Source organism: Danio rerio, chromosome 13, assembly GCF_049306965.1.
Source record: "Danio rerio strain Tuebingen ecotype United States chromosome 13, GRCz12tu, whole genome shotgun sequence".
Taxonomy (NCBI): domain Eukaryota; kingdom Metazoa; phylum Chordata; class Actinopteri; order Cypriniformes; family Danionidae; genus Danio; species Danio rerio.
In genome coordinates this window covers 56,592,591-56,617,920 of record NC_133188.1, presented here as the reverse complement: position 1 = coordinate 56,617,920, position 25,330 = coordinate 56,592,591, and the positions used below count along the sequence as shown (strand labels likewise).

The 25,330-nt window shown below is 38.5% G+C and overlaps 2 long non-coding RNA genes across 2 annotated transcripts in view; both read right to left on the bottom strand.

Moving 5' to 3' along the window:
• Positions 1–451: 451 nt before the first annotated feature.
• Positions 452–4,778, bottom strand: LOC141377019 (uncharacterized). The gene is made up of 6 exons (XR_012388773.1): positions 4,682–4,778; positions 4,414–4,594; positions 3,070–3,228; positions 2,585–2,976; positions 2,417–2,493; positions 452–2,322 (listed from the first exon to the last, which is right to left on the bottom strand). It is a non-coding gene; the product is annotated as an uncharacterized lncRNA (long non-coding RNA).
• An 8,081-nt stretch (positions 4,779–12,859) lies between these two features.
• The window catches only part of LOC141377088 (uncharacterized), a 45,695-nt gene continuing 33,224 nt past the window's right edge, over positions 12,860–25,330 (bottom strand). Inside the window, exon 2 of the long non-coding RNA XR_012389040.1 lies at positions 12,860–13,982. This is a non-coding gene — a long non-coding RNA (uncharacterized lncRNA). The remainder of the gene's footprint in view (positions 13,983–25,330) is intronic.

The following is a 25,330-nucleotide window of genomic DNA, read 5'->3' as shown; positions in this document are numbered from 1 at the left end:
CCATTAGAATGGTTTCGATAATAAAACATTGTTGAGATCAATGTTTAAGAGGTGCGAATTTTCTCTTTTCTTTTTTACTCCCTCAAGACCAGCTTTGAGGGAAATTTAAGACACTTTATCAGTAGTGTACCTCAGATTCATCGGGTGTTTCGACTCTTCAAACCCTACACACTCATCTAAGGCGATCAGCTCTGGTTGATCAATCCCAGGCCAGTGTCTTGTTGCCAATTTATAATAGGGACTTGACCAAATCCTCACTATGTTTGTTTTGGGTTCTGATATTTTGATGCAAAAATTGGGTTTTAAGAGGTTTGTGTGTTTTACAAAAAGATTTGGAACTCAAATGAGTTGAGTGAGGCTCGTCCTGCCCCAAAAACACTTTAAAAAAATGGATTATATACTGTAGAGATAAACATAAAGTGTGGGATTTTCTTTTTAATTTTTCTTTATTACTTTCTCTAGGAGAGAGTGACAATAGTAACAAATCTTGATATTGCTCTCCACTAGGGCATTAACACAAACCAGACTGATATCATCTTTGTCAAGGATAACTGCTGGAAGCAAAACTCAAGAAATAAAATCAGTTTAAGGCCAATGGCCAGGTGTTGAGAGACAGCGTTCATGGTGACACACAATTTTTTTTTTTTTTTTTTGCTCTTGTTTGTATATTATCATTCAGAATTTGATTATCTGATGTCTACGTTGTTTATTAATGCTTTAATCATCGCTCATAAAGACCTTTAAAATCGCGTTTTATTAGAGAATAGACCAGACAGGAATGGCTCATTAGTATTCATGTTTCTGCACCAATCCGGTTTGTTCTCATTTGCATATGCTTTAAGTCGATTTCAATCGTTCATATCTCTGTTGTTTTGAAATATTTAGAGTTAATTTTTTCACCATTTTAATCTAAATATTATGTAGAAACTGTGTTAACCCAACAAAAACTAATTACTGATAAAAATATTTTTATGGGGTTACCGTCTGTGTAATGCATAGCTGATTTAGTGCAGCTCCTTATTTCTCGCATGTTAATTTGTAATTTTACAAATCACTGGAGCGATTATAAGTTTGTAGAATTGATGATAATAATAGTAATAATAATGATGATGATAATTACCATCTCCTAAATGATATATGGTCAGTGGAACACAATATGATTTGTTGATTACTACATATTTACATAATATAATTTCTGAGACAGTGAAGTATGTTGAATTAACATTAGCATGATTTAGAAGTACTTCACGGATAATTGTGAACTTACGTAATGCTGAAAGATTGAAAGTAATCTGATAGCTCTTGATTTAGGGCCCAGAGAATTATGGAACAATCAAGAAATTCTCATTACTTTCAGAGATTAAACAAGCATTTGAGGTGACATAAAAATAAATCAAATAATTTACTTCGTCATACGTGTGGCCAATGGACATTCATTTCAACATTAAAATTTTAAATAGACATTTTATATTTTGTAATATATTTTTAATATATCTCATTTGAATTTCAATGTAATATTTTTCTATGCTTAAAGATATTGGGTGAACAAAGGGATAAGAATAGTTTAAGGCTATTGACCAAGTGTTGAAACAGCATTCTCAAAAATCGTGACTTCTCATCACCATGTGTTTGTATATTATCATTCAGAATTTGATTATCTGATGTCTAGGTTGTTTTTTCATACTTTAAATCATCATACTTATGATTTTAAAAGGCTTTGTAAGCTTGTTTTAGTAGAGAATAAAGCAGACGAGAATGTCTCATTAGTATTCGTGTTTTTGCACCAATCCGGTTTGTTCTCATTTGAATGTGCTTTAGGTCAGTTTCAATCCGTCATATTTCTGTTGTTTTTGAATATTTTGTTTTCATTTTTTCACCATTTCAATCTAGATATTATGTAGAAACAGTGTTGAACAAAAAAAACTGTCATTACTGATAAAAATATTTTTGTGGGGTTACCGTTTGTGTAAAGCAAAGCTGATTTAGTGCAGCTCCTTATATTCGCTCCGGGTGAACAATTTACCTTACAAGTAATGATGGTCAAAAATTATGGAAAAATAATATATTATCAATGGCTATGCTGGATTTTGATTCATTACTTTGATGATAGATAATGATAATAATGCATGCTCTGTTGAAAACGATCATTCATTTACAGATAATTTGATAACCTGTAATATATGTGAACAGTGAGTGGTAAAATGACAGGAACAAACCTCTTAAAATGAGAATTGACTTATTAATGTGATGGCATTAAGGAATGGTCATGAAATAATCTGCTGCCTTCTGCTCCAACTGCAGCTCGACGAGTCCTCACCTGCACTTAAAAAGGTAAACAGGAGTATTAGTGAATAAGAGTCCAAATCATTAGTATAAAGGCTTGGTGTGGTGTGCACAGTGCTTTGTAGAAATTTACTTAGTGCAGAGTCCTGAAGGTGTAGTCCGAGATCAGCTTCACCTCAGTTTAAGTGCAGATGTCCAACATGGAAAAGCCTAGGCCCTCCGAGCAAATAAAAAATATATATATAGTTACAGCAGTTCGCCATTTACAATAATTATTTATTCAAAGCAGAGTCTAACCAACCGTGTCATTTTCAGTACATAGGGAGCAGTCCAGGATTATGATCTGGATCACCAACGACACGTTTGATCAGGCTCATAGATTCCACTCTTCAGGTCCTCCATCTGCTGCAGCCTGATGTTGTTCACCATTGCATGCAGGACGACAGTTCAGACGTTCATCAGTGCTGAGGATTGCAGGGACCTGTAGAGAGACTTAACAAAAACCTAGCTCGCACGAGCTACCATCAGTCAGGTAGAATCAACACATCTAGCTCAGAATCCTCAACCACAGTAAAATGTAGACAAATGCTAATATGACAATTTAATTTATAAGTATTAATGTTGTGTGGTGCTTAGAGAGTGTGAAAAGCTCTAGGAAACTGACCATGTAATGTTGTCTGACAGGAGTTCAGCCTAGGAGGCCCACAGAAAACCCAGGAATTAAAAAGTAGTTTGTTTAATTCATTTAATTGTTTTAATTCATTTAGAGCAAACATTCTACTGAACTGTTGAGGTCCATGTCGGTACGTGGAGGATGGTCCTTCCGTTTGTTTTGGATCAGGCTCATGACATCACTTTTCAGGATCTCCTGATCTGCTGCAGCCTGATGTTCACCACCACAGAGAACGACAGCAGATGTTCATCAGCATTCAGGATCACAGGAGCCTGCAGAGACATTGACACAAGCACAGGGAAAGGTTTCTAACATAGCCTTATTGCATTTAACCCTGATGTGCCAGATGATGGAGTGCTCAGTGATCAGTCACAATCAGTCTCAGAGCATAAAGCTGTTCTGGGTGGAGATCGGAGTGTTGGGCAGTGGACGAAAACCTCACTCTTTCCATGGTCCACTGCTGCACACAAAACACAGTCATCACGTTTCATTGCCCAACCAATATGAGCATTAGGAGAACGTTAAATCTTACAACTGAAAGTAGTTTTAAAAATAATAGCCAAATGTGTTAAGTTACATTTTAATAGCAAAGCAGAGAGCTTGTCTACCTACCCAATTACCATTCAGCCTAACAAAACAGCATGCGAGAGGTGGATCCGAAGCAGATTCACCCTCTCACGCACTGTATACCTTTTTCATTTAGAACACTGTAAACTTGACTCACAGGTCAATCATCTTTACACTCATAAGGCATTAAGGGTCCTAACTTAACTGCTGCTGCATGATGGATGTTCATTTTCACACCTGTAAGTGCGCATTAGCAGGGTCAAAATGAAAGCAAATATTTTTAATGGTTCTGTATTGTCCATTTTATAGCTTAATTCTAATATTAATAATAACGAATAAAATAAATGCTCATATTGTTCATAGTGTACACTGTCGGGCTAAACATTTTTATTAAGCTACTCTAATAATAATAATAATAATAATAATAATAATCCCCAACTAAAACTAATGTGAAAATGACTGCCAGTTGAGTCTCTGCTAAAATTAAATTAACAGCAAATTTCTTTAGCGATTTTTTCCCCTTTAGAGCTGCAGAGAGTTGTATTTAAAGAATTAATTACCCAAAACATGACGCTTTCGTGTAATTTACTAGTGCAGTTTTCTCCAGTATGAGTTTAGAGTGTGCCTCCGCCACCACGTGTGCATTTATACAGGCGCACCCTGACTTGATGCAGAGACCAGACGTCTTAACTGTTCTTTTAATTTCACAATTTTCATGAATTAATTTTCACATTATACAATAAATTTGTGTTCTGAAAGTAGGAATGTCAGGAGTGTTAATAATTAATGTCAGAAAAAAATATTCAGTTGGAGTGACCGTCACAGATTATTCCACAGCATAAATGACAACATGAATATAATTCAGCATCAATATAATTCTGCAAACTTACCTTGGATGAACAAGCATCAGCCCAGCAGATCAAGCTGAAGTCTGCAATCCAGGAACTCCAGGTAAAGCTTCTCCTCTGCCTCCTGCTCAAACTGCAGCTCCACTCCTCACCCACAGTCCTGTCAGACAACATCTGCAGGAGTTGAGCTTTGCTGGTTCGCAGAAAGTCAGCACGGACAACCCTAGAAGGCTCACAGAAAACATGCAAGCAATTAAAAGCTGTTTGTTGACAGCATAACCAGTCATTCAGAGAAAAGATTCTACTTTACCGTTAACGTCCTTGTCTGCAATAAGAGGACAATCCTTGAGGTTGGTTTTAATCAGGCACCTGACATCACTCTTCAGGCTGTCCTTCTACTGAAGCGTGTTGTTCAACACTGCAGGAGGACAACAGCTCCCATGCTTATCAGCACTGAGGATTGCAGAGACCTTCAGACAAACCTTAATAACACGAGCACTAGGAAAACTGAGCCTTCTGCTTTACACATGGTCCATGGTACACCAGCACAGGAGTGAACACTTGGGTTGGCCGTTTACTGAGCCTGTGCAGAGGAACACACAGTTGAGCTGATTAACAAACCACAAACTAAATATAGATAATCAAACATCAGCTTGGTTAATCAGGCTATATTCAAATCCAAGAACTGAGTTTACAGATCCAGAACCTTCAGGAAAAGCTTCTCCACTGCCTCCTGCTCCAACTGCAGCTTGATGACTCCGCACCTGCACTCTAATAGGTAAAACACGATTAGTGAATTTATACATATTATATAATATATCAGGATTACTGCTGTCTTTAGTGCAGTGTGTGCACTCACAGTATTGTGAATCAACTCATCTCAGATAATATGAAGCATCTTGGAGATGTTGTCAAACAAGGATATAGATCCAGAACTGCTGGTGAGCAAACCATCAGCATGAAGTCCAGAACACTCAAAGGAAACATTTGTTATAAAGCTGTTTGTTCTTCATAGCAGTACACCTCATATTTAGTAGATATAATATAGATGTGCTTAACTATGGAGTTGCTAATGCTCAGTCCTATTGCATCTCGGAGGTAGCAAAGCATTTCTTGTGGGGATGTGGAAGGCTGGGAGGACATCTTCACCTTCTGCTTCACACATGATCCACAGTACCCCAACACTAGAGTGAACACCTGGGCCTGTGCAGAAGACACAGTTGAGCTGATTGCAGCATCAACATCATTCTGCAAACTTACCTCCGATGAACAAGCATCAGCCCTAGATGATCAAGCTAAAGTCTTCAATCCAAGAACTCAGCATGCAGATCCAGAACCTCCAGGTAAAGCTTCTCCACTGCCTCCTGCTCATCTTCAACTTCACTCCCAGATCCACGTTCTTGCTGCAAAGCGTCACCGCCTCTAGCTCCTCATCCACAATAAATAGATAAATAATAGTATGACAATATAAAAATCACAAGAATTAGTGTCATCTATAGCGTTTATAGTGTGAGAAATGCTCAGAAAAACGTTCTTACTAGCCAGATAGAACAAAAGTTCAGCTATGATGGGATGTAGAGCGTCAGCACCAAGAAGCCTAGGAGGCCCATAGAAAACACAATAATTAAAAGCAGTTTCTGTTGACAACATGATAATCATTTATTCAGAAAAAATAAACCACTAATATCTTAATCATTACATGGAGGATTGTCCATTTTGATCAGGCTCCTGACACCACTCCTTAGGATCTCCATCTGCTGCAGCTTGATGTTGACCACCCCAGCGTATGACAGCTGATGTTTGAGCATTCAAAAAATCACAGCAACCTGACAAACAACAGAAATATTAGACACCCTTAATAGATTTAGGCCAGATGACAGATTTAGATTTAGGCTAATGATCAGTCCAAAATCAGTATCATAGGGGGCAAAGTTATTCTGAGTGGAGATCTGGAAGATTGGAAGTGAAGGAGAACATTGCATTCTGATGTACACATGGTCCACAATACCTTAGATAAGTAAATGCCAACAGAGTAGGTTTAATAGCTCCATTACCAGAAATGAGCTTACAGATCCAGGACCTCCAGGCAAAGCTTCTCCACTGCCTGCAGCTCAACAGCTCCTCACCTGCACTCAAAATGGTAGAGTTAAACTGAAAACATCAATATGAAAACAAGACGATAAATATATGATAAATGTACAAAGGCAGAGGTTCCTACTCTGTTCTCTTCGTGTTAAAAGGAAGATACTCAAATTAATCTCTGCAACTTTAATCTAAACTAAAATTAAATTGTGGGAAACATTGATGATCTTCACCTATTTGATTCTAAAAAAAAAAAAAAAAAAAGAAAACTGAGGTACGGTCAAACAAAACCTGAGAAGAGAAACGCTGACCAGATGTGCCGGAGCATACGGTCAAACAAAACCTGAGAAGAGAAACGCTGACCAGATGTGCCGTAGCCTACGGTCAAACAAAACCTGAGAAGAGAAACGCTGACCAGATGTGCCAGAGCGTACGGTCAAACAAAAACCTGAGAAGAGAAACGCTTACCAGATAGTTAAGCTGAATTAAGTTACTATAGAGGTTTATTCTCTGCAGCTATCCTGAGTTCCAGAGCAGATTAATCCTAGTGATTTATATGTTAGTTTTATTGTCAATTAACTACTTGAAATTACAGTATTTTACAGTCACTCCTTGTTATTGGCTATTTACATATATTTTCCAACTATTAGTATTAAAAATAAGTAGGTTTAATTTAAGTAGCAAGCACTGATACGTGTTCATATATATCCATTTCAGATTTTACTATGGGGAGAAAAGAGAGATAAACATACATAAACAGTGCTCAGCATAAATGAGTACAGCCACTTTTAAACATGAATCCCAAACAGTTTTATTCAACAGTTATATTCATTAAAATAATAGTTTGTTCACAAAACATCTGTCGGTTTATAAAGATAAAATATTTAAATTCAAATGAGATATTGCAAAAAATAATAATAGTTATAAATTACTAACCAAAAAAAGGTGGTTAGTTCCGCTGTGGCGATCCCAGATTAATAAAGGGAAAAAGCCGAAAAGAAAAGAAAAAATGAATGAATGAATGAATGAATGAATGAATGAATGAATGAATGAATGCCAAACTAAAAATGTCAACAATCTTATATTTTTTAGATTATATTAGGCAAGGCAAGGCAAGGCAAGGCAAGTTTATTTATATAGCACATTTCATACACAATGGCAATTCAAAGTGCTTTACATAAACAAGAATAAAAGAAACAAGTAAAATAAAAATAAAAACCAATAATAAAAATGCGTAAAAACAAAACAAAACATAAAAACAGGTAAAATGTGATATAAAAGAATGAAGAAGAAGAGAAAAACATGATAGTGCAATCTGTCGGACGCAGCACAGTGCTCATTCAGTAAAGGCACAGCTAAACAGATGTGTTTTCAGTCTTGATTTGATTGTGCCTAATGTTGGAGCACATCTGATCATTTCTGGAAGCTGACTCCAGCAGCGAGGGGCATAGTGGCTAAAAGCCGATTCACCCTGCTTTGACTGAACTCTTGGAACTTCTGGTTTGTATGATCCTAATGATCTGAGTGATCTGTTAGGTTTGTATTCAGTGAGCATATCTGTAATGTATTGAGGTCCCAGGCCATTTAGTGATTTATAGACCAGTAATAATACTTTAAAATCTATTCTGAATGTAACTGGCAGCCAGTGTAAAGACCTGAGGACAGGTGTGATGTGCTCTGATTTTCTGGTTCTGGTTAGAATTCTGGCTGCAGCATTCTGGATGAGCTGCAACTGTCTGACTGTCTTTTTAGGAAGACCAGTGAGGAGTCCATTACAGTAATCCACCCTGCTGCTGATAAAAGCATGAACAAGTTTCTCTAAGTCTTCACTAGAAACAAAGCATCTGATTCTTGCTATGTTTTTGAGATGATAGTATGCTGATTTACTGACTGCTTTGACATGACTGTTGAAACTCAGATCTGACTCCAGAGTCACACCAAGATTCTTGACCTTATTTTTTGTCGTTTGACCTTTAGTGCCAAGGTACGCATTTACCTTGAAAACCTCATCTCTGTTCCCAAACGCAATGACTTCAGTTTTCTCTTTGTTTAACTGAAGAAAGTTTTGGCACATCCAATTGCTCATTTCATCAATGCATTGGCAGAGGGTGTCAATGGGGCTGTAGTCATTAGGCAGTAAGGCTAGGTAGATCTGAGTGTCATCAGCAGAGCTGTGGTAGGAGATTTGGTTCTTTCTCATTATTTGCCTCAGAGGGAGCATGTAAAGGTTGAACAGGAGAGGTGCCAGAATCGAGCCTTGAGGGACTCCACACGTCATGGGTGTCCACCTCGACCTATGGTCACCTATACTGACATGGTAACCTCTACCTTCAAGGTAAGATCTAAACCATTTGAGGACCATGCCAGACAGCCCAACCCAGTTTTCCAGCCTATCCAGAAGTATGCTGTGATGGACAGTGTCAAATGCAGCACTGAGATCCAACAATACCAGCACTGTTATTTTACCTGAATCTGTATTTAGGCGTATATCATTGATTATCTTTATAAGAGCGCTCTCTGTACTGTGATGTGCTCTGAAACCAGATTGAAAATTGTCTAAACACCCCCTGAAGTTTAAGAACTTGTTAACCTGGTTAAAAACAACTTTTTCAATGATTTTGCCAATGAAAGGGAGATTTGAGATTGGCCTGTAATTGCTCAATAGGGTGTTATCCAGGTTGCTCTTCTTCAAGAGGGGTTTAACAACTGCAGTTTTAAGTGAGGTTGGAAAAATCCCTGAGAGAAGTGAAGCATTTACCACTTTTAGAAGATCCATTTCTAAACAGGTAAACACCGTTTTGAAGAATGATGTGGGGAGCGTGTCAAGACTGCAGGTTGATGTTTTCATAACTTGCACAATCTCTTCTAAGATTTTGCCGTTAATTGCCATGAAATCAGACATAATGTCTGACTTCTCAAGTTGTGGTTGAGCTTGTTTGATATCGACACAACTTGACTGATTGGATGAGCTGATTGCCTTTCTGATATTATTGATCTTATCAGTGAAGAAATGAGCAAACTCATTACATTTGCTTTCAGAGAGGAGCTCACTTGGAATCTGACTGGGGGGGTTTGTAAGTCTCACTATCGTTGCAAAGAGTGTGCGAGCATTATTTAAGTTGCTGTTTATAAGGCTTGAAAAAAAAGTCTGTCTAGCAGTGTTTAGTTCCATATTAAAGGCATGAAGACTGTCTTTATAGATATTATAATGGACTACTAGTTTCGTCTTTCTCCACATACGCTCAGCTTTTCTGCACTGTCTTTTCATCATTTGTACTCTAGGTGACCTTGTCCAAGATCCCTTTTGCCTGCCAGTCATCTTCTTGACTTTAACAGGAGCGATGTCATTTATGACATTCTCAATTTTAGAGTTAAACAAATCAAGGAGAGAATCAACAGAATCTGCAGATATACTTGGTGCCAGCGATATGCCTTCATAAACTGCTCACTAGTGTTCTCATTTATGCATCTCTTTCTGACAGAGACAGATCTGTCTTTAATAGCTGGAGTGATCAATATATCAAAAAAGATACAGAAATGATCAGATAGTGCCACATCCTTAACAACAGTGGATGAAATGTGTAAACCCTTAGTTATAAGTAGATCAAGAGTGTGTCCACGATTGAGTGTGGGTCCTTGAACATGCTGAGTCAGATCAAAAGTGTTAAAAACAGTCATCAGTTCTTTTACAGCATTGATTTCTGGATTATCAATGTGAATATTAAAATCCCCAGCAATACTAAAATAATCAAATTCAGAGGTTACAATTGATAACAGCTCTGTAAAATCCTCAATAAAAGCTGGAGAATATTTTGGAGGTCTGTAGATAATGATCAGTAAGATGCGTGGAGCACTTTTTAGTGCTATACTCAGATATTCAAAAGACAGATAGTCACCAAATGACACTTGTTTACATTCATACACATCTTTAAACAGGGCAGCGATGCCTCCACCTCTCCTATTAGCTCTGCATACACTCAAAAAGTCAAAGTTTAAAGGAGCTGCTTCATTCAGAACTGCTGCACTACAACTGTCATCTAGCCAAGTTTCATTTAAAAGCATAAAATCAAGGCAATTTGTGTTGATAAAATCATTGACTAAAAGAGACTTATTGTTGAGTGATCTGATGTTTAAAAGCGCTAACTTAACAGTTTTAGCTGTTTTTTCTATAGTAGTCTCAGATTTACATTTAATAGACACCAGATTTGAATGATTTGCTAAACGGCCTGATGAAGTCTTTGGTTTTCTGTCACTTAACACAACACATATCTGCTTAGAGAAAGCTGCAGACACACTGGGTTCCTGCTTGTTCTGAAAACATTTGATAAAGACACTGTTATCTAAGCAGGTCCCCGACACACATCACAGAGAGCTCTTGTGTTCACCAGCTGAAGATGGGGCGTTGTTGTTTGGGCCCTGGCGGTGTGATCGGAGGGCTCTTCCAGGTGGGCTCATAGGTGGTTGTGGAGCAGGCCGCTTTTTGGTTGGTAACTGGGGGCTTGCGGCAATGGAGTGTGAAAGTTTAGTTCCAGCACACACCAGTTCCTCCATCTTTTTTGAAAAACCCAAGAGTGGTGAACATTGTGACAATGAGAACGTGTCCGGTGACAGAGGCTGTGCATCTGGAGATTCTGTCTGCAGAAATATGTTTTCCTGAGGATCATTTTTGAGTGACGAGACTTGATGCTGTTCTGATGCGTCACAGTCTGCCTGTGTTGAGCAGAGGGCAACTGATAGTGTCTCTATCAACATTGGGTGTTTTGGCTGCGTGGCAATATCACTGTCCTTGGGTGATTCGTCAGCCACAAGTCCACTCAGGAGCTGATTTGAGGTCCTGTGGTCATCCGGACATTTGCTAGGTGTGTGTGTACAATTCAGTTCAGTGGCATACACAGCTGATGCATGATTGAGGGAGAAAAAAATATTGTCCTTTAGCACCTTTGCACCAAGTTTGTTTGGATGAAGGCCGTCTGATGTAAACAGCTGTCTTTGGTTCCAGAAGAGATTGAAGTTGTCGATGAAATTCATTCCTTTCTTGTTACATGTTTTCTGTAGCCATACATTTAGACCAAGAAGCCGTGAAAACATATTTGTCCCTCTTGCAGGGAGTGGTCCACTTATGAACGGCTGAACCTTCAATCTTTCAGCTGTTTCCAAGAGCTCACAGAAATCTTTCTTGAGCAGTTCTGACTGTTCCTTCCGAATATCATTCTTCCCCACATGGATGATAATCCGTTTTGCAGTCTTGTGCTTTTTTAGAATTTCCTCAAGTTCTTTGTTTACATCAGAAACTGTTGCATGAGGAAAGCAGTATGTCATTGTAGATCTGCTCCTGAAATTCTTGATTATTGAATCTCCTAAGACTAGTGTTCTTATCTCCGGTGTGATCGGAGCAGAATGCCGGTGTCTAGTCGGCCTTGAGCCTCTGTTCCATGCAGAATTAGTTGCTGAATCATGTTCAACAAAATTAGGTTCATTTGTTAGAATTATACAATATTTATATGATAAAACATCAAGAATTATATTTATTACACTCAATTAGCAAGAAAAAAACTAATGAAAATGATGTATAAATGATCATATAGATGAAGATTAAATAAGCTTTATGAAATTAACTAAACAGATAAAACAGATCTGCAATATTAGCTAAGCGTTTGCAATCATCTTCATGATAAGTTCATTAGCAGCACGAATGTTCACTGGTTACATAAAGAAGCGAGTGATTCCCAGCATGAATTTGGCATTTTACATAAACATTTACAACATATTGGCTTTTACAGTTTTGGCCAGAGTTTAATGCATTTACATGTATTAAGCAGCAGGGGTCGCCAGCGGGTGGCATTTCATACAAACACTTAAAATCAGCTTGCGGTTTTGCAAAGAAGTTATTGGATCAATTTATTCGATGCTTTGGAGAGCTTAGTTTCTTCCATCACTGGGGAAAATTTCACAATATTCACCAGCCATGTAAACATATTAAGGCTATTTAGTAAAAACGAAATAAATAAAAACCTTTATTTGGTCTCTTCCACTTCCCATGATGCACCACAGCACAGGTACAAAAGGTCACTCCTGATGTTGCTCTCGTTTCTCCACTGCTTCCAGAAACTTCTCAGAGGATCCTTAAAAGGATATGTTGATTGATTTGAGTGAGTTTAAACATGCTGGAGGTAGCCAAAATCTAATTTATTATCTCTTTTATCATGTTTGGCTCTGTATATAGCAGGACTGCACATTTTAAATGTTCTGTGTGGTGGAATTCAGTAATGAGTAAATGCACAGTAAATGTCACTATAATCCATTTCTGCAGTTGTCTAATGTTTTCACTGTTATTGAATGCCCTGTTTGGTGTGAAAGTGCTTTACTAATAAATATTACTAAACCATGCCATTGAGGTAAAAATTAGTTTTATATTTGCACTTTTATTGATCCAACTCGTGACATACTCCCGATATATTTTACCATGGTACTTTACATTAGTCTTGAAATTACACGTGAGCATGACCTCAAAACAACACCAGCAGTATTATTTATTTGACTGTAAACACTGCTGTCCTCTGATATTTACTGGCTGCTAATATGATTTCACTATTTAGAGATTGCAAAGAATACTCTTCTGAAACTGTATTATTAAAGAGAAAGTCTAAATGTGTGAATGTAAAAGCAGCTTTAATTTAAAAAAATAATAATTAGACAATAAAACAAACAACTCTGCAAACATCAGGACCTTGACTTACGACTGAGCTTTGACTTGATTTCTCACATGGGCAAGAGGTCTGCATGGAGTTGCTAATGTTCATTTGAAGTCACCATAATGGAGATCAGCGTCTGCTTTAGTTGGGCTCTTCAGCTGCTCACTTTAACACTAGGTTTATTTTGGTTGCAATGATTAATTGTTTATCACACCAACAAGTGAATTGCGAGTTGGGTGAGTAAAAAGGTAAGATAGGATTGTGGTTCTTTGGGAGGCAGATGTGAAGTTCTCCAGCAACCTGTCTGGACTAGATGACTTGTGACTGTGAAAATAACATACACTTTGCAACAATAACACTGACAAAACAATGAACAAATTACTGTAAAAGACTTTAAAACAATCAACTGTTAATATAACTTACATTTCTGCAACAACAGCATTACAACAATCATCTAATTAGTGTAAAGTGCTGTAAAAAAACACAGTAAACTTTAAAACAAATGAGCTGTTATTATGACATACATTTCTGCAGCAACAACACCGTTACCAGTCAACAATTATGAACAGCAGGAGGCCTGAGAGGCCAAGAGAACATACACAGCCCTTTCAAGTCTTCAAAACAGTCAAAGGTCTGCCCAGCAAGATTTGTGGATGTGGAGGATTTGGAGCTCTCACAGCAGCTCTTCTTTCAGTATTTCTTGTGGCCTTGAGTTGGTTGGCAACACAGAGAACAGATGTTGAGCTTCACTGTGGCTGGAAGTCCAGATCCTCTGAGTTCTGCTGTTTTCCTCTTGTAGACCATTGATCTGGAGGGGAACGGTGGTGGAGCAGATGCCTGCAGTGGGGAAACAGTGGGAGGTGCAGTTAATGGAGTGTGTTTGTGCGCTAGAGTCCTGCTGACATCGACTGAGCCGACACAGCAGCAGGAGGCACAGGCAAGACTTGCAGGACTGTTTGCTTCAGCTTTCAGGTGCCGGCCAGAGAAGGCAGAGAAGCTGAAACTGCACTGCAGGCCAGCTGGTTCTTTCTGGAGACCACCAAGTATACAGCTGAGTACCACCTGCTTAAAATTATTAAAATCCCCATAATGCTAATCTGGAAAATACTAAATATTTATTTAATACTAAATAATACTTTAAGGATTAAATCCCTGTGATAAAGGATTTCCAACACAACTAAACAATACCAGTACAAAGGTTTTGCAATACGCTTGCAAACATACTTTTCATTGTGTTAAATGTACCTTCGTGGTGGAGTCATACTTTAGGACTTCCAAAATGCCAAATGAGGACTTTATTGAACATCAGTAGTTGCTGGATTTCAGATTTCTCCAGAATGTCTTCTTTTGTGTTCAACAGAAGAGAGAAACTCATAGGTTTGAAACTACTTATTTCTGGGTGAACTATCCCTTTAAGAAAACAATTAGCTCTGACTTATGATTGATCTTTTCAGGTTGTTGTACTGGCTGTGTTGTACAAGTCCTTTCTCTGCAGATGGTCCTTGTGTAACCCAACCATTAGATGATGGTGAATCTTAAATTTTTTCAGACTGCATAATTTCACAATTATTTGTATTCTGCTAGAGCACCGATGTCAAACTCAGTTCCTATAGGGCGGCAACTCTGCACATCTTAGGTTCAACCCTAACTAAACACACCTGATCAAACTAATCAAGTCCTTCAGGCTTGTTTGAAACCTACTGGTAAGTGTGTTGAAGCAGGTTTGGAATTAACTGTGTAGGGCTTCGGCCCTCCAAAGATTGAGTTTGACACCCCTCTGCTAGAAACTGACCTTAGCGTCAAAACAGCAGGAAACACGGCTCTGTGAGCTGAACTGATCTGGGGGATGATGGACTGATTCCATGATAGGAGCCAACCGATGATGTGCTTTTCTGACTCCTCTACAGCCTTTCTACAGGTGTTGCATACCAAGACTTCAGTCAGCATGCAGTACCAGTCAGACATGAGGCAGATCTGTCAAATCATGGATGAATACCCACACTGGTAGAGAAAAGCCTTCTGATTGGTGCAAGCTGGAGGATGAAACCACATCCGGTGTTCCTTCATGGCTTTCCTCCACCTTCTTTTTCCATGCTTGTCTTTGTAAGACATCCCCCTCTGAAAGAGTCCCCTTTCAGCGTCTTCCGTCAGCCACAGCATGTCTGGACTGGGCAGCCCATGAGGACTAGACTCCCATATCTTGTGCCAACATTGTTAAAAACTCTGTTAAATTTACAGAAAAACACCAACAGCTGGGGTTTCCAGGATTTTTCTGTAAAATATGTGGAAGTTTTTTTAGAACTGTTTAAATTTACAGACAATAGTTTTATTTTATTAACTGATACAATATTCAGATCACAAAAATGTACATGCATTAATGAGTTTATGTGTGATCAGCAAACCGAGTTTACTGCATTAGTAAATAAACATTTACATTTAAACAAAAGACAATGCAGCACAACATCAGACACTCTCAGCACACAGACGCTACTGTCCTCCACATCGGTGAGACAAAAAACGTTTTGTAGAATTTTGCTGCTTTTTATTTCTTCTTGATTTTACGTAAATAGTAAAGGTTGTGTGTCAAGTTTCACAGTTCGATGTGTTAGAAAGTTCATTCTTTGGTAAACTCTGACCAGTAAAATCACATCACTTGACTGCGTGAGACCAATGTAGGATCAAAACATGACCTCTCTGGACAGAGATTTTGAATATGGATAATAGCTTGATTTTTAAAAGTCTAATCATCTTGTTAAAGCACGCCCATTTTCGCAGGGCCGTCGGACAGAATTTCACACACATATACTGTAGTATGACCACAGCTTTAGGCAGAGTCACTGAAGGAAAGAAAAGACCAACAAATTACAGCCCAAACCAAAGATGAAATCTACTAAAAATAAATTCAAGAATAATTAACAAATAATAATATTTAGATAATAAAATGTTCTTTCTCAGGATCTCAGCAAAGGATGATTAAACAACTCTACAAACATCAGGAGCTTGACTTACTACTGAGCTTTGACTTAATTTCTGTCATGTGGACAAGAGCTCTTCATAGAGTTGCTGTTGCTCATTTGAAGTCACCATAATGGAGGTCAGCTTCTGCTTTAGTTAGGCTCTTCAGCTGCTTATTTTGGTTGCTAAAATTAGTTGTGTTGATCACATTATTTGTATAGCATGAAAAGCCAAAAGTAAAAGCAAGAATAAGTCTAATAAGATTGAGTGATGTCTTGAAACTTAACACATAAAGCTGTGCTCACACTTAACTTTACTCCCCATAAACTTCCATCCATAAGTACGCAAATGTGTTATATCGAAAACGCGAGGTCATGCGTCAAATTTTGCAGGTTGCTGTGGTGCAAATTCAAACTTGGGGAACTCCGACCTGTGAAATCGCATCACTTGACTGCGTGAAACCAATTGAGGATCAAAACATGACCTCTCTGGACAGAAATTTCAAACATGGAGCAATCGCTCACTTATTTAAATGCCTAATAAACTTTTTTAATCCCACCCCTTTTCGCAGCACCTCACGACAGAATATCACATGCTCAAACTCTAATGTGACCGCAGCTTAACCCTGCGTTTCCGGACGCATTTGCATGCATATGAATGGAAGTCTATAGGGAGAAAAGCCCAGTGTAACCACAGCTTTTGAGATGTGGATGAGTTTGGGTTATTAGGGTTATAATTATAAACACTGAATCTAATTTGGAGCGATTCAGTTTCTGCTCCGAGTGTAGAAAATAAAGGGAAAAACTAGAGAGGAGAGAGCATCTTAACCAGACACAGCACACTCACTAGTACACTTCTAATAATAAGGAAACATCTAATGACCATGAAGCCGAGAATGTAGAGCACGTACTGGTAATCTGTACAAAGTATGACAAAAAACTGGACAAATTTTAGGAATTTGAAAGCACAGACGACATGACATGACATGAAACACCAGGAGATGGCAGTAGTGCAACAACGAATGCAAGCTGTAAGAACGCACAAAAGACGAAGATTGCTCTGATTTCAGAAGCTGGTCAGATTGATCTGGTCAGAAAACAGGCTGCTTTTTGATTACAGGCTGTTTTCAAAGTACTATTTCACTTGGCTGTGAGTCTTTTCTTAGGGTGTGTGCTTTATAAATGTGTAAATGTTAGTCTCATCTAATCCACTTTTCTAATTTGATCATATTTTCCTCCTTGTCTGATCTCCAGCGGGGTAATTCCTGAAAGCAGGTTATGTAACATTCCGGGGTATGTTTAAGAGTAAGTACATTTATATTTAGTCATTTAGCAAAGGCTTTTATCCAAAGCGACTTACAAATGAGGACAAGGAAGCACTTTACACAACTATAAGAGCAACACTGAATAAGTGCTGTAGGCAAGTTTCAGGTGTGTAAAGTGTGAGACGCAAAACCACTAGTAATAATTTTTTAATTCAAAGGAGCTGATTGTTGGCAGGGACGGTCTCTGAGTAAATTTCCATTCTTTGGAAATCAGTAGTCCAGTCCCACCCCCTCTCCCTGTCTGATGAGGAGTGTGGGAAAAAGAGAAATTAGCAGAGAGAGCTGCAGGTGTAGCAGTGTCCTCCGGCCTCAACCAGGTCTCAGTTAGAGCCATGAGATTATAGTTAGAGTGTGTAGCTATGGAGGTAATCAGATCTGTCTTGTTAACAGCTGATTGAAAATTCTAGAGGTCCACAGAAAGAGAGAGTTGTGAAATAGCAGATACATGGATTGAACGAAGGTTGTGAGGATTACGCCTGCAGCGTACCTCCCGTGCTTTGCAAATGTTAGTAACAACAGAAATTAGTAAACACATGATAAAAGTGCAATGAAAACAATAATAAGTGCAAAGATAAAGTAAAATAAATAAGTAAAGTACTCAGGTGCTTTGTTGGTGTTTTTGCGAAACCATCACAAACAGCTGAAGAAAACAGCTAGAACCACACACAAACAGCTGAAAACAACACAGACGCTACTCTTCTCCACAATGTTGACACAAAAAACGTTTTGCTGTTTATTTTTTTCCTTTTTTGATTTTACGGCAAAATACCGGCAGCTTATACCGGCACATTTAACCCCTTAAATCCCAGAGCAAAATCCTCACTAGTGTTCTCACTACAGAGAGATGAATTCAACCCAAAATAAAACTCTAAATAAATAATAATGAATAAACATTAATCAAATAGCACAATAACAAAAATATATTTTTCAACATTTTAGCAGAGGTCATTAAACTACTCAACATGGAGCTTCACTTATTACTGACCTTTCACTTTATTTCTGTCACTTAAACAAAAGCTCTTAATGAAATTTCTGTTCATTTGAAGTCACCATGATGGAGGACAGAGTCTGCTGTTGTTGGGCTCTTCAACTTCTTACTATAAGACTGTTTTTTTATTTAGACTGCTATAATGAATTGTGAATTGTGTTCATCATACTATTTATGCATGCAGCATGAAAATAGAAAATGTAAGAGTCAGTCTGGTGAGACTAGCTATGACATCAAAACCATCCTCACCTGCTTGTGTTCTCATTCAATGTCATGTTAGTTATGTGTAAGAAATAAAATAAAAACACAAATAACACCACGGAAGCTTCAACAATCAATTACTGTTTAACAGATTTAAAAACACCAATCTCAATGAGAATGCTAGCGCTATGGCAGAACTTAAAAACACACAGACATCAACAATTAGTCTCAACAATGGTGACAAAAAAAAAATTAATAAAAATCAACCCAGAACAAAACAAAACACTCTACTGAGATATTACCTCCCAAAAACCATACAAAATAAAGGAAAAGAAAGAGATTGTAAGAACATAAAGCTGCATAATTTATTAATGCTGCAATGCATGCTGGGAGCTTTGTACTATGTTGGCACCCAGCATGCATTGCAGCATGAACTATGCAGATTTTGTCTTTTAAGCAACCATGGTTGAGGTTCATATCCTGATTCTTGATGTGCTGTTGGAGCTCTAATCCTTAGTGCATAACTCTCTAATTATTAATTAAAATATTTCCATCCTAATTGTTTGTTGAATCATGAAGAGCAGCAGACTGTCAGCAGCATTGTCCCAAACAACTTTAATACAAAAATATTTGCATTTCTTTCTTTATGAATTAACTTATAAAACACCTAAAATTATATCTATAACAGTTAAGCACGTACAGTATAGTTTATCATTACCTTTATTGCTATAATTGAAAAGTTTCAGAAACACAGCTATAACAGTCAGAGAAACATTAAGATAGAAGAGTAAAGGTTCAAGATCTCAACTAAGCATCCTCTGATCTCCATGATGGTGAGGTCAAATTAAATATTTTTACTAAAAAAAAATATTCGCATAGAAATAAAGTCAAACTGTAATCAGTGAAGCTGCTAATACTGTTATTTAATTGAGTTGTTCAATCCTCTGTTTTAATTCAGTTGGTTTGGTGTGAGGCTGTGTCTGTAGTTTTATTTCTTCCTTCGATTTCTTATTCCTTCAGTGATTGTGCTTGTTAGCAGCAGGTGTTCAACGGCAGGTGTCTGAATTCACTTTTTTGTGCTCATTCACTCCGTCTAGTGGACTAAACTAATGGACTATTTTAATGGCCAGGTGAATGAGGGTGAATGGCGAGATTTCAGACACTCTGATTAGTTTCTCAAAAACAAGGGTTTTCTACAAAGGTAGAAACATGTTACTCTGTATGACAAGGAGGCAAATCAGCTTCTAACACTAAGAGGGTTATTTTACCTTTATTTAACTCTAGAATTTAAACACTTTACTCTGAATTACCTCAACACTTGAAATTTAACACCATTGAATTTGCTGTCTGCATAGTTCTCTTCATTACCAAATGAATATTTGAATGAACGGTGTTGTTTTTCAAAAGCATCATTAATGTATTTAACAAACCTTTTCAAATCAAACGTGACAAATCGCGGATCTGCGCAGGACAAAATTTTGAATCCTGCTCAAACCTGCTCCTGCCAGGTTTTAGTTCGAAGCTCTCTCTTTCATTCTCACATACACACACACACACACACACACACACACACACACACACACACACACACACACACACACACACACACCCAGCAACAAAATAGCTAAACACAGCATCACACTCTCTCATTCACACACATACATACGCGATAAGCGTGCTCGCTCACTCTGGAGTCGGGAGTGATCTTGTTAGACGGCCTGCTCCAATCCAAAATTACACTAATTACTACCTGCTCCCACGCTTTATTTGGAAATGTATTCCCGCGCTGCAAGAAATCTGGTCGAGTCCCGCGGTACAGCTGCGGGAATGCAGACCTCTAGTCTTCTCTTACAATGGTTACCGTGCCGCTCAGTGCAGCTCTTTGTTTTTGTGTTAGGGCATTTTAGGGTGCTTTCACACCTGTGAATCGATTCAGTTGTTCCGAAACAGAGATTACAATTGTTACATTGTTGCTCTTTGCTCTTGGAGCGGTTCGCATTCACACTGCAAAGTTTTTAATCGGACCAAAAGAGCTAAAACAAGTCACGTGCGAGTAAACTCTCCTCACATTGGTCAGAGTGTCAGGGTTTATTTTGCAGCTTCCCGCTCAGCTGTCAGGAGAGGTGGTGGTTAGGTGGTGATTGACAGGGTGCGCGCGACGTGTCTGAGGAGAGAGACACGGTGGGGAGGGGTGAGAAGGGTGCGCGACGATGCCTATTTGAGGACTGGGAGAGAGACGCGAGATTACCGGGAGATCATCACTCGTTTGCGGGCATCCGGAGACTCGCGAAACTTCCCGCCCTACTCATAATTCTCTCTTCATATAGCCGTAAGCTTATTACATATCCATAAAACACTGTGGTATAACCGCGCTCGGATCGGATCGCTTTCTCACTACAATCGAACCGCTCCAGGGTTCGTTTCAATCGAGCCGAGACCACCTCATTCAAGCGATCTCGGAGCGATTACTTTGGCGCGGAACAGAGCGCGATTGCCCTGTTCACATATGCCAATCGAACCGCGCTAACTGGGCAAACGAGATACGTTCCGAAACAAAAGTGTAGGTGTGAAAGCACCCTTACTGTACAACATGGCAATAGCCAAGTGTGTAGGACCATCTGTACAGCCGCCTGCACTGAACTGTTTTATACACTCTTGTACAGTTTCTTGGCCATAAACCACTGCGTATCATTTCACGATTCAGAGCTGGCAATAGCGAAGAGGACTGTGCGACATTTAAAGAACAACAGTGCACACAGCAGATCGAGTTCGAATCTTACAATCTCGTTTATTTTCTCTTTCTGCACCGCTCACATTATTCTGTAGCTTATATATAATATTATAAAAAGTGGCAGCTTTGTCTTACGTAGAAAAATACATGCACATTTTCAGATGTAGTCGTTCATATCTTCATCTGTTCACACACACACACACACACACACACACACACACACACACATGAACGCACACGCACACACAAGCGCACACACACGCTACATTTTTTTTATATAAATTTTTTTCAGGGTTTCCAAATGTCTCCTGTGCATTAATTTAAAGCTCCATCAGTCACTAAAGGACACTGATAATATGAAATCTGTCCATGAATTTGCAGGTACAACTTAATTTTCTGTCCTTAATCTTTCGGTGTTTCAACCATTAAACTCATTACTGCTTTCACTTACTAGCTCATAAGTGATGACCCCACCTCATGTTGACACTAAATGGCTGATTTTCAGGGAGTCTTCATTATAAAGTACATTCCTACAGGATGCATGTTCTTTACATGATGTTTCTTTTATTATTATTTTAGTATTATACACTTGAATCATTACTAGGCACTACATTTGTTACTAGCTGGAGGACAGAGGATACCCTTTTTGCCTTATTTAATGACATCTTACCTGCAGCCTGACCCAGAAGAATCCTCAGTGACCCAAGCAGAGCAAAGAGATGGAAGAGTTTTAAGAAATATAATGTCAAAACATATATGTTTAATTAAATAGTTTGGTCTGAAGCACTGTTCATTTCTTTATTTATTAAAGGACAGAGCAGCTCCTCTAACTGGGGGTCAACAGCAGGTACACAGGCATCAGCCTCCTTTCGCTGCATGACAGAAAGAATCTTCTAGAGTGTTTAATACAGCTCCAGTCATCAAATCTTACATTTTAGAAGAGTGTTTCTCTTTAATTTTGACTTTGGACAGAGGTCTTTATAGCTCCATAAGGATTACAATTTCTACAAGCCTTATATACTAGTCAATACACATTATTATTGTGGCCTTAAGAAATTATTGGCAGCAAAACTAAATGCATGAATGGGTTAGACAACACAAAAAGCATGTTAAAGAGAAGATTAATTTTTCATTACAATAAAAGGGAGGGTGGCATGTGCAATTTAATGAACACGTGTTCTTATTGTTTTCTTTTCTTATCCATTTATGATATTTCTTTCGTTTGTTGATGCAGATGTGTAAGCTCTGTGATTATAACCTCCAGCTCCGCCTCAGTAAAGTGTGTTGCTCTTTTTTCTCACCTTGACTTTCTATGGTGACTCGTGAATTCCGCCTTCTACTGAAAATGCCTTCAGGTATGTGCCGTGCGCGCGCATTAACCCGCGGTTATCTTCAGGAGGTTTATTTTAACTAACTCTTATCAGCTGTTTTGGAACTGACATACGGTGCGCAGGTTTTGGGTTAATCAACCGAGAGTTCAGGGTTTAGCAGATGGTAAGTTAACCCAGCTTTCTGGAATACCCCCAGTTTTTTCAGATTCAGTTGTTTATCTCTGATGATTGACCAGTGAAGAGCTTCAGTTTGGCTGAACTGCTGATTCTCCATCAAATCTCCAGCTGGACTGTAAACACTCACAGTCCTCTTCCTCACCATTCAATAGGAACTATTCTGTAAATGCGAACGGTGGCTCAGTGATCACAGAGAGAAGCTCACTGGTGTTTTTGTTTATTTTTCAGTTTTTAATGATGGGGAGGATTAGATGTGTAGCAGTTCAGTCTCTCCAGAAGGTGGCGCTAATGTAACATCTGTACTGCAAACGGTCATTACAGATTTTCTTGATTGCTTTAATTTAGGTAAAGAAATTAGCATCTACTTTCACATTGGATTGACACATTTGAACCCTTGTATTTTTTAATTAAGGCACCTTTGTTTAAAACAATACACACAATTTATAAATCTGCACACACAGAGAGCAGAACACCTCACTTATCTTGCTAAATTAAAGACTTATTTCCAGACTATACAGTACTCTAACAAAACCTTAGTTTGACAGCTTTTGGAAGACAAAATTATTCAATATAAATTCAATATGAAACATCTGATTAATATTCAATTGTCCATTTGAGCAGAAACACAAAATCTGTAGTAAACAAATGCTTGAATCACTAACAAATTTGGTTCTTTATCCAGGTCTTCCTCATCCCATTTCCTGTACTCCTCCTCTTACTGCAACATTGCCTTCCATATTTATTGAAGAAAGCTAAACGCACCCTTTGCTTTCTCAAAGCGGTTACAGCTGAGCGCTGTGCCTACAGTTATGCACCAGTGTGTAAAATCATAAAAGTTGTATATATATATTGGTTAGTTTTAAATTTAAATTAGAATAATCTATTCATAACTACTAGAAATAACCAAGATCAGTGTGAAATCCCTGAAGCAGTGGTTTGACACACATCTTCCCTCCGTCTGCAGGTCTGTGCTGTTGTTGCAGCATGACTGGAGGTCAGTGGTGATGTCTTACACTCCAATAGAGTTTACTGGAGTTCCGTTTACATGTATTTTCTGTAGTATTTACATTATTTCAGTTTTTAAAATACATGTCATGGATTCAATCAAAACTTCAAAGCATTTCTTCTTCTGAATCCAACTCTTTATTAAGAAAGCAAGTGTAACACTGCCTATCTAGAAAGGCATCATACGGCTCTGGCGATGGGCTACAGTGAGCAGCAATGAGGCACTGATCCACACTTTCTAGTCAAAACATTACAGATAACAAAAGAAACTCAGCAGCACACACAGGAGTGATAATATGCTGCTGTGACACGATGGAAAACGGCAGAGAATATGCAGGATGAGTGTTACCTTCTCTCAAAGAATGGGCAGTCAAAGCGTAAAGAAAAGAAACTTCTCTCTGATAATAACTGGGATCTTTTCCTCGAGCATTCATGGATCTTATTTGAGGGTAATGAGGGTTATACTACAACAGTACATTTCCCTCATATGGACATTACTTGACATACAGTGTTTAACCTCTGACAGACACTCTTCATTGTAATGTAGGAACATGCTTACTGCATTGTGTATAGTATTAAATGAACATGAACGGAATTAACACCTAACCCAATACAAACAAACTGCTGGGTCCAAACCCTCAACACAACAAAAAGCATGTTGCATATCTACCTGGCCTGAATAAACATGGTTACTGTATCTCTGCAGACTAGAAGGAAAAAACCCAGCGCATTTGAGGAAGTCCTCTTAGTATATTTCTTAAATTTCAGCTCTCTAGCACCAACACAAATGATGATAACAGAATCCTCACACTTGTGTCCTGTTCCTGAGTGTACACAGACAGGCATATCAGTTGTACATGTTCTGCTTCTACAGAAGATCTTCTCTGTCCTGATGACTGAACGCCAGCCTCTCTGTGGGATTTGGCATCCAGACAGCAGCACCTTGAAAAGGCTTAACAGAGCGTGAGCCTCCTGAAACTGAACCCTCAAATCCTGTTAAAGCACCCTAATGACTCCTGACAATTCTATTAGTGCAGCTTTCTTGCTGGAGGAGCCACTTTAACCAGCACACACTGCCAAGCATCTGCATTAGCTATGCCAGCTCAATCAGTATAGCTGGAAGACAAACATCAGCTTTTCTCTGGTGTATTTTCTTTGAGCTTGATGCAGATCCACATCCCTCAGACACTGTCAAATGCACATCAGGTTTTTAAATATCTGATCAGTTCATCTAACTGTGTCGTGCATTGCTCAAACCTCTGGAATCAAGCAGAAACAGATGAGTATCCACTGATGTGAGAATTAACATTACTCCACTGCAGTCAGTGTTTACCGCGGGTTAGGGTTTACCATACACCCCGTACCAGGATTAGACAAATAACTCTAGTTTTATTTTAACTGAATTCACTAGAGAAGTCAGCGGTCAGGCAACCCTCACTCCAGATGCAGTTTGTGTAAAGTGTAAATAAGCAT